The sequence below is a fragment of the Balaenoptera borealis genome (assembly GCF_965194805.1).
Source record: "Balaenoptera borealis genome assembly, chromosome: 1".
NCBI lineage: Eukaryota > Metazoa > Chordata > Mammalia > Artiodactyla > Balaenopteridae > Balaenoptera > Balaenoptera borealis.
In genome coordinates this window covers 164,001,571-164,017,333 of record NC_138860.1, presented here as the reverse complement: position 1 = coordinate 164,017,333, position 15,763 = coordinate 164,001,571, and the positions used below count along the sequence as shown (strand labels likewise).

Sequence of the window (15,763 nt, the reverse complement as noted above, 5' to 3'; positions counted from 1 at the left end):
GTTGTGTTAATTTCTGCTGTACAGCAAAGTGATTCAGTTATCCATATACACATTCTTTTTCAGATTCTTTTCCATTATGGTTTATCCCAGGATACTGAATATAGTTCCCTGTGCTATACAGTAAGACCGACCTTGTTTATCCGTTCTATATGTTATAGTTTGCACCTGCTAATCTCAAACTCCCAGTCCTTCCCTCCCCCACGCCCCCTCCCCCTTGGCAACCACAAGTCTGTTCTCTATGTCTGTGAGTCTGTTTCTGTTTTGTAGATAAGTTCATTTGTGCCACATTTTAGATTTCACATATAAGTGATATCATAATAATGGGAGATACGATTCTTATCTCTACTTTACAGATGAGGCACAATGACTCACTTGCCATCCTACCAACGCCGCTGCACCCCAGGGTCTAAGTATCCTCAGTGTAGTACCCAGGCTCTGGGGAAATATAACACTGTTGTATTTCAGCCTTAAGAGGACATCCACTCTCATCGTGGCCGTCACTCAACAATGACTCCTATGGAGACACCACTGTCCTGGCCCCCAGGGCTCCTTCAGCTCCCCTACCAGCACCCTTGGCCAGGCTGGGAACCACACAGCGCCTGGGGACCCCACCTTCTCCAAGGTCCTTCCAGGAAATACACATGAGTCTCCTCCACCCGGGCAACCCCAGACTTCCCTCACTCCCAGTAAAGATTCTCCCTTTAGTCGGGAGGAATTCCTCGCTCCCATTTTTATTTTCTCTCCCCTCTCCCACCCAGACACCCTGCTTAATCCCCTAGAGAGGCTCCAGCTTTAGGGAAACAAAACCCCAACAGAGAAGTGTCTTCCAGATGTCTCAAAACGCAAACCTCCCTAGAGGCAAGGAAGCTCAGGCCAGCTGCCTGCCTAAATGGGGGAAAGAGAGGGAAGACATCACTCTCTCTGATCGTCACCCCCACTAGAGCATGGGTGGGCACTGGAGCCCCGCTCGGGGTGGGTCCCCCAGAAGTTGGAGTCTGGCCCAGGAGCATCCCTCAGGCAGCCCCAAAGGAAGCCACTGTTCGGTGGGGATACACAGCCCAGCTGACCATTACAATGCAGAGCAGGGAGCCTTAATGGAGGTTGTGAGTGAGGATTCAGCAATTCTGTATAGAAAGGGCAGAGAAGGCTTCCAAGGGGCTTGGCTAAGCTGGGTAAGGAGGAGGAAGCACCGGCCCGGAGGGGTAAGAGGTCCAGCAGAGGGAAGAGCTAGAGGCTTGACCTCACACTGGTGTCCAAGAAAACGGTGCCATAGTGAGCCTGGGGGGAGGGGTGGGTAGAGAGGCAGATGAGGGTCAGTTGTCAGCGGCCTGCGGCTTGGGGCTTGGCCTTCATATTATAGGCATTGAGGGGTCACTGAAGGGTTTGAAGTAAGGAGGGATATGCCCAGATTTGAGTTTTGGAGAAACATTTTGGCTGCAGCGTGGGGAAAGAATGGGGGGGGGGGGTGGGCAGAGAGGCAGGGAGGTCAGATGAGAAGCTATTGCAGTGGTTCAGATGGTGGAGGCCCAAATAGAGGCCTGGGGTGAGGGTGGGGAAGAAGACTCCACACAGGCAGGCTCGGGCCAGGGCAAAGTTTCAATGCCAACTGCCACCAACTGTCCCTCTTACCTAAAGGACTATTTCTTTCAGGGCCGACAGGACGCTGTTGGCCCCGCAAGAGCAGTATGGTTGGGACAGCAACAGGATGGAACCTGAGGCTGGAGAGGGGCCTTGGGGAGGCCTGCCCAAGGTTGGGCCAGCTCCAAAGCTAGGCTGGAGGGCTGAGACCTTGAACCTGTCTCCAAGAACCCCATTCACAGAATTGCATACTCACACCATACACTACACAGCCCCACACACCCAGGCACACCCCTTTCACCCAATCCAGCAGAAGGCACATACAACAAACACTCATAACTATACCCTGAGCAAACCATAATTCAAAAAGAGTCATGTACCACAATGTTCATTGCAGCTCTATTTACAATAGCCAGGACATGGAAGCAACCTAAGTGTCCATCGACAGATGAATGGATAAAGAAGATGTGGCACATATATACAATGGAATATTACTCAGCCATAAAAAGAAACGAAATTGAGTTATTTGTAGTGAGGTGGATGGACCTAGAGTCTGTCATACAGAGTGAAGGAAGTCAGAAAGAGAAAAACAAATACCGTATGCTAACACATATATATGGAATCTAAGAAAAAAAAAAAGGTCATGAAGAACCTAGGGGCAAGGCGGGAATAAAGACACAGACCTACTAGAGAATGGACTTGAGGATAGGAGGAGGGGGAAGGATAAGCTGTGACAAAGTGAGAGAGTGGCATGGACATATACACTACCAAATGTAAAATAGATAGCTAGTGGGAAGCAACCGCATAGCACAGGGAGATCAGCTCGGTGCTTTGTGACCACCTAGAGGGGTGGGATAGGGAGGGTGGGAGGGAGACGCAAGAGGGAGGAGATATGGGGATATATGTATATGTATAACTGATTCACTTTGTTATAAAGCAGAAACTAACACACCTTTGTAAAGCAATTATACTCCAATAAAGATGGTAAAAAAAAAACAAACACTCATAACGCCTGCCTCACCCTCACCATCCCTCCTCCCACACGTGACCACCACCCACACAAACCCATTCTTCACTACATGCAGACATCATATGTTCAGTTCATTACACACCCCACGCAGACCCACACGTCACACACCAGCCACACAAAACACAGTGGACACTTCACGCGTACAAACATCAGATAGACCACTAACACACGCACATCCAGTCCACACCACCCACCCAGAGCTGAGTGAGGCCAAGGGAGCGCTGAAGTCCCAACGAACCTCGACCCCCAAAGCTGTGCGTCCACAGGACTGAGGCGGCCTGAACGAGGCACCCTTTTCTAACTCACTACAAGGCAGTATTTATTCAGGTTAAACATGGCGTTGCAGAGCTGGCTGAAATTCTCAAACCAAATAATGCCTGATAGAGTCCCGTCTATGGGAACAAACTTCGTAACCACATCTATGTAAGTAATCTCCATCCTCAGAGTGAGAGATAATGCACCTCTGATTATAAATGACAGAAAAACTCTGATATCAAAAGCAACTCTAAATATATTAAGATGTCTGTGATGCTCGGTGCAGGCGATAAATCTCGTTTTTACTATAAGCAGATCACCGTTTTTATTAACAGAATATCACTTTTACCCCCTCCACTAAATAAATGTTGAACAAATATATAAAGAATATTAATATAAAGTGTGTCAATTTAATCAGCAGCCTGGGAGCCCTCGGGGCCCCATCTGGCCCTGAGTAGCTCCTTCCCACCTACGGCCTTTCCAAGATGCTGGCAGGGAGGGGCGGTGGGCCTGGCACATGCCGCGTGGGCTCTGAGCAGCTTCTCCCAGTGAGGCTGGCTGCCCACCTGGAGGCCGACTAAAGACACTGCCTGGAGGGGCTGTGGGTTTTCTAAACCCACACTTGACTCTGTCCACGCAGAACTCGCCTGTGTGTGGTCTTTGGGGAGGCTGCACGATCAAATGGGAAGGAGAGAGAGAAAGAGGAAAAATACCTTCAAAAGCAGAGCTTCAAATCCATCATCGGTTCCCAAGGACCCCAGACCATGAGCCAGCCCTGAGACAGCCTCACATGAGACACCGGGACGCAGAGACAAATGTGTATGTGCAAAGACACGCGTGTACTCAGAGAAACACCTGCAGGCACAGAGAAAGCTCACAGAGACGGGCAGGGAGCCACACTCGTGTGTACTGACACATACATGTAGCACAAAGGCAAGAGCATGCACGTCCACGCAGGCAGAACAGGCCCAGAGGTACCTGCACCTGCCCAGAGGAGAGACATCTCCACACATGCAGGTACCCAGCACCTTCACACCGAATGTGCCTGCCCACACACAGGGATGCTTATACATGTTCGTGGACACACACGCTACAGCCCGCTCTGAATGCCTCACCCTGGGGCAGGTGGGAACAGGTACCTCTTGTAGTGCGCCCTGCTCACCACCTTCTCTCAGCCTCGAGATGGCAGGAGCCAACTCCTGTGACATCGTGGTCACGCAATGTAAATGATGCAGATCTACTCCCAGGAGGGCAAAGAGGGCCCTGACATTTGTCCATTCACTCTCAAATCCCTGCAACCAGGTAGTTCAGTGTGCATTAGGACCATCAGGGGAGATTTTTTCATTGCTGGCCCTGGGCCCTGCCCCCGGAGACTCTGACTCAATTGATCTGGGGAGGGCACCAGGCAATGGGTATGTTTTTAACACTGCCCAGGTGATTCTAGTGTGCTTCCAGGGTTGAAATTACTGGAGCATCTGATCCGGACTCTGGGGTCCTACCGGCATTCTCGTCATCCGGCAGGACTGTCCTGAGGGTGTGACGGTGTCCCTACCCCTGCCCTTCAGCTCACCTAGGAAGGCCTTGATACACTGCGTCTGACCCCCGCCCTCCCAGAGACCCTTTCCAAAGTGCCAGTGGTGCAGAGCTGAGCCGTGGTGGCCAGACGCACTCATCCACGCACTGCGGCTGCCCCCTGCTGGACAGAGCCGGCCGAGCCCAGCTGTCTCTGTGACCTGCTTCTCCCCACCAGGGCTGATCCAGGCTGAGATATGGGGGCAGCCAGGAGCACACAGTCCTGAAAAGAAGTCCACAGATCCTCAGCTCTGCGCCCTCCTGCTAAGGCCCAGCCCCCTCTCTCATCCCAGCCATCTTGGGCCTGGGTGATCACAGAGGTCCTATCCTAGGTTCATCCGCTAGTGGTAGCCAGAAATGCCCATGACCTGGGCCAGGCAGGGTAGCTGGGGCTACAGAAATGAATGAGAAAGGGGACCAAGTGAGTAGGCGTCCCATCCAGCCTCCAATCATTGACCCAGCCACCTCCTTCAAGCTGACTGTGTCTTTGTCTACTCCACATACACCCCTCACCAGTTCTCCCACTGCCTTTAGGATAAAGCCCAGGCTCCTGAACACAGCTGACCCGGCCCCTCACAGCCTGCTCCTGATGCCCAGTCTCCCTAGAAAGACTTCCACCCTAGGGCCACCTGGAAAACTCTTCCTCACACTTCCATGTAATGCTTCTGCCCCCTCCTCCAGGAAGCCTTCCCGGACCTCCTCACTCCATCGCTCCCCACTCCCATTAGATGCTTCCTCCTCTTTTTTCTGAACATTATATTACCTGCCTTTTGTAATAATCTGTTTACATGTCTGCCTCCCCCTACCAGACTGGGGATCCCCAAGGGCAGGGACCAGGGGCTTGGAGTCAATAAAAATCTGTAGAATGAATGAAGCTTTCTCCAACCTGCCCAGTCCATAGGGAGCTCTCCCCAGTCTAGCTCCACCACACAGATGGACTGAGCCCCTCACTCAGGGGCACAATCCCTAGGACAAGGAAGAAAAGAAAAATAACACAAACACAAACAAAATACTAAGTGCCAGACGTATATTCAGTTCCAAGTGCTTACAGATATTAATTCATTTAACCCTCACAACATTATCCCCATTTTATAGATGGGAAAACTAAGATACAGAGCGGTTAAGCAACTTGCCCAAACAAACAGCTGGGCTGTCCGGAGCCAGGATTTCCAGAAGCCACACTGTTCACCACACTCCCTCTCAAGGGAAGAGAATGTAGGTGGAGAAGTCGTGTCCACTCTGGCCCAGGCCTGCCCCCTGGGCCTCTTGTGAGATGCTGGGGGAAGGGGTCTTCCCAGAAGAGGCCAAGCCCAGATTCCCTCTCCAGCCGGCAGTTCTAGGGCTGTGGCTTCTTTCACTTTCTTCTTAATTTTTCTGACAAGCACAGATGTCACTGCAGCTGACAACCAGCCTGTTGATGTGAGCGGGAAGGCAGACCCAGGCTCCCATTTGTCTGGTAAGAAAACGAAACTGGACAAGAAGGAAACTGAGCTTTGGGACACCTGAGGCTCAGGCGTGGTGGCAGGAACGGGAGGGCCCCCAACAGGTGGGGAAGGGGTACAGGGATGAGATGGGAGTTCTGAGATGCCCGCAGACCCTCGGGGCCAGCCCCTGCTTTGAATTGTTCCTCCCTTCCTCCCTCCTTTCCTCCTGTCCTTCCATCCAGACTTGGTGAACAACTACCATGCGCTGGGCCTCTGCTGGCTCCTGGGACACAAGGACCAAGAGATCACTATCGTTCTCAAGAGGAACCGGCAGGGACAGACCACCAAGTCCTGTCATGGGAAGTACTTTGATGAGGTAGGGCTCTGAGGCCCAGCTGCCGGGGTTCCTATCAGCCTCCCACTTCCCAACAGTGTGAATTGCACAGGGCCCTTTAAGTCCACATCTGTAAAATGGGATGCTAACGGCACGAGCTTCGTTGGGTGCCACAAGGATTAAACAAGTTCACACATGCAACTCATCTTGAACAGTGCCTAGCCCCCAGCAAGCCCTTCTCTCCGACACACCTAGCACCCCTCGCCAGACCCCAGGAGCCTCTATGCCCCTCTGTTGTTCCTCACACCCCTCACAATCCAGAAGTGCCCCCCAGAACCCAAACCACTATCCCTCCTGTTACAAGGCCCTTTTTACCATCCACAGCAGATATTTGCATGCACCACGCATAATGTGCTCCCCTGTGAGCTCACAGCTTCTCTGCCTAAGCCCACCAGAGGAGGGTCCTGGTGATTCTGAGACCCTGGTCTTGGAAGAGGGTGAGAGTTCTGCTTGGGCTGAAATGGCTCCCTGCCCCAAACCACCACCTCACCAGTAGCTCAGGCCTGGGGTGGTGAGTGGCACCCCTGGCTGCAGAAAGCTGGCTTCTCATGTGGACAGTTCTTCCTGACAGCTGGCCTCAGGCTCTCTAGCTGCAGTGCCAAGGGTCATGTTCTGGCAGAAGGGCTGCTGGGGAGATCTGCAGAAGACATTCTCCCTGACTCAGCCCCAGCCCTGCAGCCCAGGGTCCCAGGGAGCAAAGTAACAAGTCCGAGGATTTGGGGCACATCTCTGGCCTTAGCAGGTCCCTCAAAGGTGCAACACATCGGTGAATCTGGTGTAGTGAGTGTGTCTGGTGTTGGTCTTTGTCAGAGTGTTTCTGCGTGTGCATGACTCTGTGTGTGTGTGTGTGTGTGGATCTGTACATATCTGGGGGGCGGGGGGCAGTAACTGTGTGTTTGTATCTCTGTGCTGTGTATCGGAGCTCGCGTGTCTGTGCAAAACTGCCTCCAGGTACCTGCATGAGTTCGTCTATGTGTCCCTGGACATTGTCCTGGGCTAATCCCTTTGTTATTGTCACCAACACCAGCACTGCTCTCATCCACTGATGCTCTGCGCTCTGTGCTTTACCGACATGTTTTTATTTATTCCTCATAGAAAAAGCTTCCTGACTCCCACCCTTTCCCAAGTCACATGCATAGGGGTCCCAAAGGCTAGGTCAAGCACAAATTCCATGGTGTGATCTTTGAGGTCCCTCACAATCTAACCCAAAGCGATTTCTCTAGCTGTATCTCCCGCCCTCCCCTCTTCTCAGCCTGGAACCCTCCCTCCCCTCACATCCAGGAAACTACTACTCACCTTGCAAGACCCAGAAAACATGGCTTCCTCTTGGAAGTCCTTCCTGATGGCCCTGCCACCTCCTCCAGGAAGCCTTCCCTGACTTTCCAAGAATTGGCACCTTTAGCCTGAGTGCCGTTCCTCTGATTCCCCCCTGGATGGTCATTACTTCTTACACGTCCAACTCTCCATCTGACCGGGAGCCTGATTCCCCACTGAATCTCCAGCCTGGCACAGAGTAGGTAGCTCAGGAAATGTTGGCAGAGCGTGTGATGCTTGGCTGGCTAGGGGTAAGGGAAGCAGGCTGGTGGCCCAGCTTCCACTCCCTGAGGCTTAGCCAGCTTCGCTCAAGGATGTAGCTCTGCTCTCTCCCCTGAGAGGAGAGGATCTGTGAGGGTCAAGGTGTTTGGTCCAAAGCAGGCTGTGTGAAGCTGCCCATCTGGGCACGCCATAGGAAAGAACCCAGAGCAGCACAGACCTCTGCTTGTGATCCGACTCTCCTCTGCCTTCCCCAGAACAGCTGCGCCCCCCAGACCCAAGGCCAATCCCTGAGACCAGCTGAGGCCACCGTCCACCCCACCCCCAACCCAGCAGTCAATGCATCAGAATCAAAGAGGCCTCCCTCCCAAGGGGGTGGTGCAGAGGGAGGAGGAGTGAAGGGAGGTGGGCCAAAGAGGGAATAAAAGGCCAAAGGCGTAGGAGGGAAGGGAGGGAAAGAGGGGAGGGAAGAGGAAGGGGGGCTGACCATTTGCTTCTCTTTGTCTTTGCCGGCTGATGCTTCCCCCTCATTGACAATTGCACGGCCCCCAGCCCCTCCTAATTACCATGATTAGCACTGAGCAAGCTGCCATATTTTATGACTCTCCAAAACAAAAAAATAATTAAAGCAATTACTGTCATTAACATGCTGCCCTCTTCACCACCTTCTCTGAGAGTGGGCAGGAACAGGCCCCAGGGAGTCAGGATTGGGTGCCTTCCCCTCCCCATTTTGCACCCCACCACCACCACCACCTGCCCCCTCCAGAAGCACCAGCCTAGACAGCTCCAGCTGCCAGCAAGGCTGGGAGGCCTCAAGGAAGGGCCTCAGTGGAACCCCCGCAGACTCCCTGCACATCTGGAAAAGCCAGAGCCTGGCCTCTGGGAAACCACAGAGAGGGTGTCACCCTGGGCCAGGAGCCCACCAGGCCCAGTCACCCCAAGACCTGGCCTTGTCCCTCTGCAACTCCTCAGTGCCAGCCCCCCCAGGCCCACAGGCAGGACTCCCCCAAGCCCTGTTCTCTCTGGCTCCCCAATCTCCCATCAGAGCCCAGCCCAGCCCAATGCTCCACCACTCCCCAGCTGAGTGACCTGGTCATCCAAACCTCGGAGGCTTCTATTTCCTTGTCTGTAAAACGGGCTGTCTTAGTCAGCTTGGGCTGCTATAACAAAATACCACAGACTAGGTGAATTAAACAACAGACATTTATTTCCCACAGTCCTGGAGGCTGCAAGTCCAAGATCAAGGTGCCGACAGATTCAGTTCCCTGTGAGAGCCCTCTTCCTGGCTTGCCGACGGCCGCCTTCTCACTGTGTGCTCACATGGCTTTCCTTGGTTCATGATCAAGGGGTTGGAGGGGAAAGAAAAAGGAAGCAAACTCTCTTATGTCCCTTCTTGTAAGGGCACAAATCCTATAATGGGGGCCCCACCCTTAGGTCCTCACCTAAACCTAATTACCTCCCAAAGGCCCCATTCCAAATACCACCACATTGGGGTTTAGAGCTGCAACATATGAATTTGGGGTGGGGAAGACACAATTCATAGCATGAGCTTTGAAATGTCTGTGGAACAATCCCTTCCTCGTGAATGCCTTTGAAGACTGAGTGAAACAATCAACAGGAAGCACCTTGAGCCAAGCCCAGCACATAGTAGGTCCTCAATCACCAGTGGTTGTCTTCAGTGCTGCCCTGAAGCAGAGGATGACTGGGGTAGAGCAGGAGGATTTGCTGAGGAGGCTGAGGAGAGGGCCAGGCTCCAGGCTGTGATGATTTTGTAAAACATGATGCCTGTGACCCGGGGTCATTGCCATGGCCTCCTAACTGGTCTGCCTGCTTCTGTCCCTGCCCCTTACCCTTCAATTCATTCTCAACACATAAGCCACAGTGAAACTTTTAAAACGTTGAGTCAGAGAGCACAGAGGAGTGAAAATGCTCTGTGTGATCCTATAAGGATGGATACACGTCATTATACATTTGTCCAAACCCACAGAATATGCAACATCAAGAGTGAACCCGAAAAAAAAAAAAAAAAAAAGAGTGAACCCGGATTTCCCTGGTGGCGCAGTGGTTAAGAATCTGCCTGCCAATGCAGAGGACCCGGGTTCGATCCCTGGTCCAGGAAGATCTCCATGCCGCGGAGCAACTAAGCCCGTGTGCCACAACATATAAAACCGCACTCTGGAGCCCTCGAGACACAGCTACTGAGCCCACACGCCACAACTACTGAAGCCCACACACCTAGAGCCCGTGCTCCACAACAAAAGAAGCCACCGCAATGTGAAGCCCCCGCACCGCAACAGAGTAGCCCCTGCTCGCTGCAAGTAGAGAAAAGCTCACACGCAGCAACAAAGACCCAACGCAGCCAAAAATAAATAAATAAATAATTTTTTTAAAAAAAGAGTGAACCTTAATGTAAACTATGGTGTCTGAGTGATAATGGCATGTCACTGTAGGCTCATCGATTGTAACGAATGTCCCACTCTGTTGGGGGATGTTGATAATGGGGGACGCTTGCCTGTGTGGGGGCCGGAAATATATGAGAAATCTCTGTACCTTCCTCTCAATTTTGCTGTGAACCTAAAACTGCTCCAAAAAATAAAGTCTTTAAATTGCAAAAGTAATAAATACTTAAGTTAAAAAAAAAACAAACCACAAGTCAGATCAAGTCACTTCTCTGCTCAGAATCCTGCAGTGGATCCCCATCTCACTCAGGGTAAAAACCAAAGTCCTTATGATGGTCCCTAAGGCTTTGCTCTCCTGCTCCCATCCCCCTCACTCACTCTGACTTCAAACATATCCCAAATACTCCTGCCCATCTACCTGGAACTCTTCCTCCAGGGACAGCTCACCTCCTTCAAGACTTGATTCAAGGTCTTCCCAGTGATGCAGCTCTCACTCAACTCCCCACCACACACTCCCAATCCCCTTATCCTGTTTTATTCTTTCATCTTCCCATTGTGCTTAACACCTTTTAACATGCTTTGTAATTTATTGTTTACTGTGGTCCTTGTTTATTGTCTAGCCCCAGAAGGGCAGGGATCATTGTCTATTTTGTTCTGATGTTTTCCCAGGACCTAGCTCAATGCCTGGCACATAGTAGGCACTCAGTAAATATTTGTCCAATTTAATAGAGGAACTGTAATCTTAGCCAAGGCCTGTTGTTTCCTTTGGTAGATCTAGTGGCGCCCATGGAGGGATCTGAAACAACAGAGACATCAGCGTAGCAACAGGTGAGCGATGTCCTTCAGACTGTGCAGGACAAGTCTTCAACAGCGACACCATGTGGCAGGAACAAGCAACAGGAGCAAGGGCCCTTCTTGTTTCTTCTAGGAATGGTCCTGGAAGCAGAAATGACCTCATTTTGACTGCATCAGCCATAGAGATTCCTGGGCAATTGAAACTCAGGGAGAGAATCTCAATCAGACTTTCTTCTAATATCCAGTGACACTCAGCAATTATTTAAAAACTAAAACTTTTCACTTCACATCTATTAGGATGGCTATTATTTAAATCAACAACAAAATAAGTGTTGGCAAGCAGGTGGAGAAATTGAAACCCTTGTGCATTGCTGGTGGAAAGGTAAAATGGTGCAGCTACTGTGGAAAACAGTGCAGTGGTTCCTCAAAAAATTAAGCATAGAATTATGATATGATCCAGCAATCCCTTCTCTAGGAATGTACCCCCAAAGAATTGAAAGCAGGGATTTAAACAGATATTTGTGCACCCACGTGCACAGCAGCATTATTCACAATAGTCAAAAGGTAGAAATAACCCAAGTGTCCACTGATGGATGAAAGAATAAGCAAAATATAGTATATACATGCAATGAAATATTAATAAGCCTTAAAAAGGAATGAAGGGCGCAGAGCGGTTTGGTCGTTAGCCGGAGGAGCTTCTTCCATTAGCTCGGCAACTGCAGCTCTTTACTGGGCAGCAGGAGCGGCGCGGCGGTCCGAGAAGCGGTGTAAGACTTCGGCATTGGGTGAAAGAAAATGGCCTGAACCAAGCAGACTGCTCGTAAGTCCACGGGTGGCAAAGCGCCCCGCAAACGGCTGGCCACTAAAGCGGCCGGGAAAGCGCCCCCTTTACCGACGGGATGAGAAAACCTCATCGCTACAGGGCCGGGACCCTTGCTCTTGGAGAAATCCGTCGTTACCAGAGATCCACCGAGCTTCTGATCCGGAAGCTGCCGTTCCAGAGGTTGGTGAGGGAGATCGCCCAGGATTTCAAAACCGACTTGAGGTTTCAGAGTGCCGCCATTGGTGCGCTTCAGGAGGCTAGTGAAGCGTACCTGGTGGGTTTTATTTGAAGATACTAATCTGTGTGCCATCCACGCAAAGACAGTCACCATCATGCCCAAAGACATCCAGTTGGCTCGCCGGATACGGGGAGAGAGTGCTTAAGTGAAGGAAGTTTTTATGGTGTTTTGTAGTAAATTCTGTAAAATACTTCGGTTTACTTTGTGACTTCTTCTGTAAGAAATTGTTTATAATATGCTGCATTTGTACTTAAGTCATTCCATCTTTCACTCAGGATGAATGCGAAAAGTGACTGTTCACAGACCCCAGTGATATGAGCACTGTCGCTCAGGAGTGACAAGTTGCTAATATGCAGAAGGGATGGGTGATATTTCTTGCTTCTCATGATGCATGTTTCTGTATGTTAATGACTTGGTGGGTAGCTGTTAAGGTACTAGAATTGATAAATGTGTACAGGGTCCTTTTGCAGTAAACTGGTTATGACTTGATCCAAGTGTTTACAATTGGGGCTGTTAAGTCTGACCATACATCACTGTGATAGAATGTGGGCTTTTTCAAGGGTGAAGATACAAGTCTTAACCACAGTGTAACTTACAGTTTCCTTAAAAAAAAAAAAAAAAAGTAAACCTGCAGCTATAGAATACACTATGTGCACTTATAATAGCTATTTTATATATTGTAGTGTCAACATTTTTTAATTAAATGTTTTACATTCACATGTGGTGGGGAGTCTTGTCATTAAGGTGTGTGTGATACGGAGTCCGGTTGGTTTTCTCCTAATTAGACTGTACTTGTTTTTCATACGTAGTAAAATGCTTTGCACGTTATACCTTGCATAAGTCCTCATTTTACCACATGTTAACTAATCCTCTAGCTGATAATGCAGACACTTATGGGGGATTTATTTATAAGGGCTCTAGAATATAATACAAGTTATTCACACCAGCATCATCTATTACTAATATAGTAGTTAGTGCAGCTTTTCTTTGTGTTGTGGTTGGTCTCATAACTAGGTTGAGTTTTTCTCTACCAAGAGGGAACAATACCAAACTTCTTTTCCTTGTGGAGTTTGTATTATAATAACCCTTAGGGTAAACTTGCTGTAGGGGAGGGACACACAGCTTCAGCTCATGGAACCTCTGCCGGTTAAAATGGTGTCAGCTGGTATAAGGTCCTGGGAAAAATCACTTCATAGAGATGGCTTTCCAAGTGGTTTTAAAATTTATCCTTCTATTGAAGTTTTTAGGTCAATTATGTACGTTGACTAAATTTACAAATACACTTGTTTATCCAAAAAAAAAGGAATGAAGTCCTGATACATGACTACAATCGGGATAAACCTTAAAATTATGCTAAGTGAAATAAACCAGTCACAAAAAGACAAATACAGTATGGTTCCACTTATATAAGGTATCCAGAGTATTTGAATTGAGAGAGACGGAAAGTAGAATGGTCGTCGCCAGGAAGTAGGAGGAAGGGGTAATGGGGATCTGGTGTTTAATAGGTACAGAGTTTCAGTTTGGGATGATGAAAAAGTTGTGGAGATGGAAGGTGGTGATGGCTGTACAACAATGTGAATATACTTAATGCCACTGACCTGTACACTTTAAAAGTACTGAAATGGTAATTTTTATGTTATGTAAATATATATGTATATTTTACCACAATAAAAAATTTAGTTAAAAAAAAAAAGCAGGAAAAAGCCTCCAGAAAATAAAAAGGTTAGTGTAACTCTGAGTCCAAGGAGAGGTACTTCAAAACATGGCACAGGGGTGGGTACAGCCCATCTTCCCATCCCCACATAGAGACCACCAAGCCACTGGCACCAAATGACCCTTCTCTTATTTGCCCCACTTCACCTTAGTGGAAGTTGGACTCACATTTCTTTTCGGGGTCCATCTATAATGACTCTGAGCCCCCAACACTCAAATTCCCATTGTGCAAAGCACATTCGTCTAGGAGATTCCTTTCCCCTAGTCCTATTCAAAACTTGGAAATCGGCAAAAAGATGGCTGTGAGTCCTCTCCCCATCCTGTGACTTGGCCGACAAGCCCACCTAGAGTCAGCTGACTCTCTAGGGCCTGCAGCTTTGTTTGACATTCTAATTACTATTGATCAAGGCCCATGCTCTGTAAAGTTAGATGTTCACTTGTAGAAAACTGATAAGGTGCAAATGATTTCCATCCAGAGGAGAAAATAACCCCAAAGGTTAGGGTTTTATTGCCTTATAAGATATTAACCAATTTTGTATCTAATTTAGTCATCATATTCCATCATTGTTTTTCATACGAGTTTCTCATATGCTCCTTTGAATCAGCTTTGCTCAACTCTCATTGAGTTAAATAAAATTTTGATTGTGCTCACTCTCTATTGCCTGAGATTTATGTTTACAATATTTTAAGAATTGTACCTTGGCATCTGGAGAAGCTGGATAGGTGCTCGCGTGTTCCACACACAGTCCTGGGGGGCTGCTTGTCACCTCATTGGCTGCTCCTTCTCCTGGCTCCCCTCCCCCTCTTTCTTCTTCCTCTTCTTTCCCTTCTTCTTCTCCTCCTCTTTTTTCTCTCTCCCTCTCTCCCTCCCTCCCTCTCTCTCTCTCTCTCTCTCTCTCTCTCTCTCTCTTTCCCTCTCTCTCTCTCTCTCCACCTGAAAATCCCTATTCCCCTCTGCTGCTAGCCCAGGCAATAAAACCAGGTCACATCTAGAGCAAACCACTTAAATGCGGTCATTACAAAACAGAATAATTACCATCTTGGTTTGCCTTCCTGCACCTAGATTCCTTCTTCCAGGCCTCTTCCTAGAAAAACAGGTGGTATTTGCCTTACTTGTATAAAGGATCCATCCTGGTGATGTTCTTAAAAAGGGTGGGGGGAGGGGTCTTATTCAAGGTCATGTGCGTCTCCACCGCTAGAAACCAACTTGATTTCCACAAACCAACTATCCCCAAGTGCGCTTCCTCATGAAGTTACAGAAGGAAAAGTAAAAACCCTCTTCTCCAGGTAATCTGCTACAATATTTTTAAACTGATTATTGTTGTTATAGAAAAGAGCTTTTTTCTTATTTTGTTTCCGACATCTCACAAAACTCTTTTATTTGCCATAATTAATTGTTTTGAGTTAATTTTACTGGGTTTTCTAGTGATAAAATTGGGTCTTTGGCAAATGATGATAATTTTCCCATAGCTAAATTTTGTAATCATGCTTCCCATCTCATCACATCAGCTATAATATGTGTTCTTTTCTATGATTAAAGTTTTGGGCAGCTATCAAGAAAAATGCACTGTCAAGCAAAGAGGCTAGGGACTGAGTAAGCAGCTAAAAAAAACCCACAATGGTAGTAATTTAAATGTGGGGTCATGGGACAAGGCCTGGACCAGTATCACACCTGCAAAGGAAGAGATACAGGGAAGAGAGAGTTTAGATGCTGAACCAGCAATGAGGGCAGAAACCAACATGACTCCAGGTCTGCACGCCTGAAGCTCCATCGTCCGCTTGAGTGCCCAGGTATGGTGGGTGTCCATTCTACCTTCTCGTGTCCCACAGTGATTGTTTTTAGGGATGGACACTTGATCCAGACCTATGCCAAACAGACCCTGGCGTTCCCCATTCACATGGCCCAAGTTAGTCCAATCAGACATGAAGCTCAGGAATTTTGTTGGATGGTTGGCCGAAGGGACGCCCCTCTCTCTCCCAGCATTTGGAGGAAGAAGCCTAGGAACTAT

General features: G+C 48.9%; 1 pseudogene across 1 annotated transcript; it reads left to right on the top strand.

Annotated features, from left to right (window-relative positions):
* The first annotated feature begins 4,045 nt into the window (after positions 1-4,045).
* Positions 4,046-12,674, top strand: LOC309621041 (histone H3.3A pseudogene; annotated as a pseudogene). Its single transcript has 3 exons — positions 4,046-4,085; positions 6,102-6,235; positions 11,791-12,674. The product of its transcript is annotated as a histone H3.3A pseudogene (transcript).
* The last annotated feature ends 3,089 nt before the right edge of the window (positions 12,675-15,763 follow it).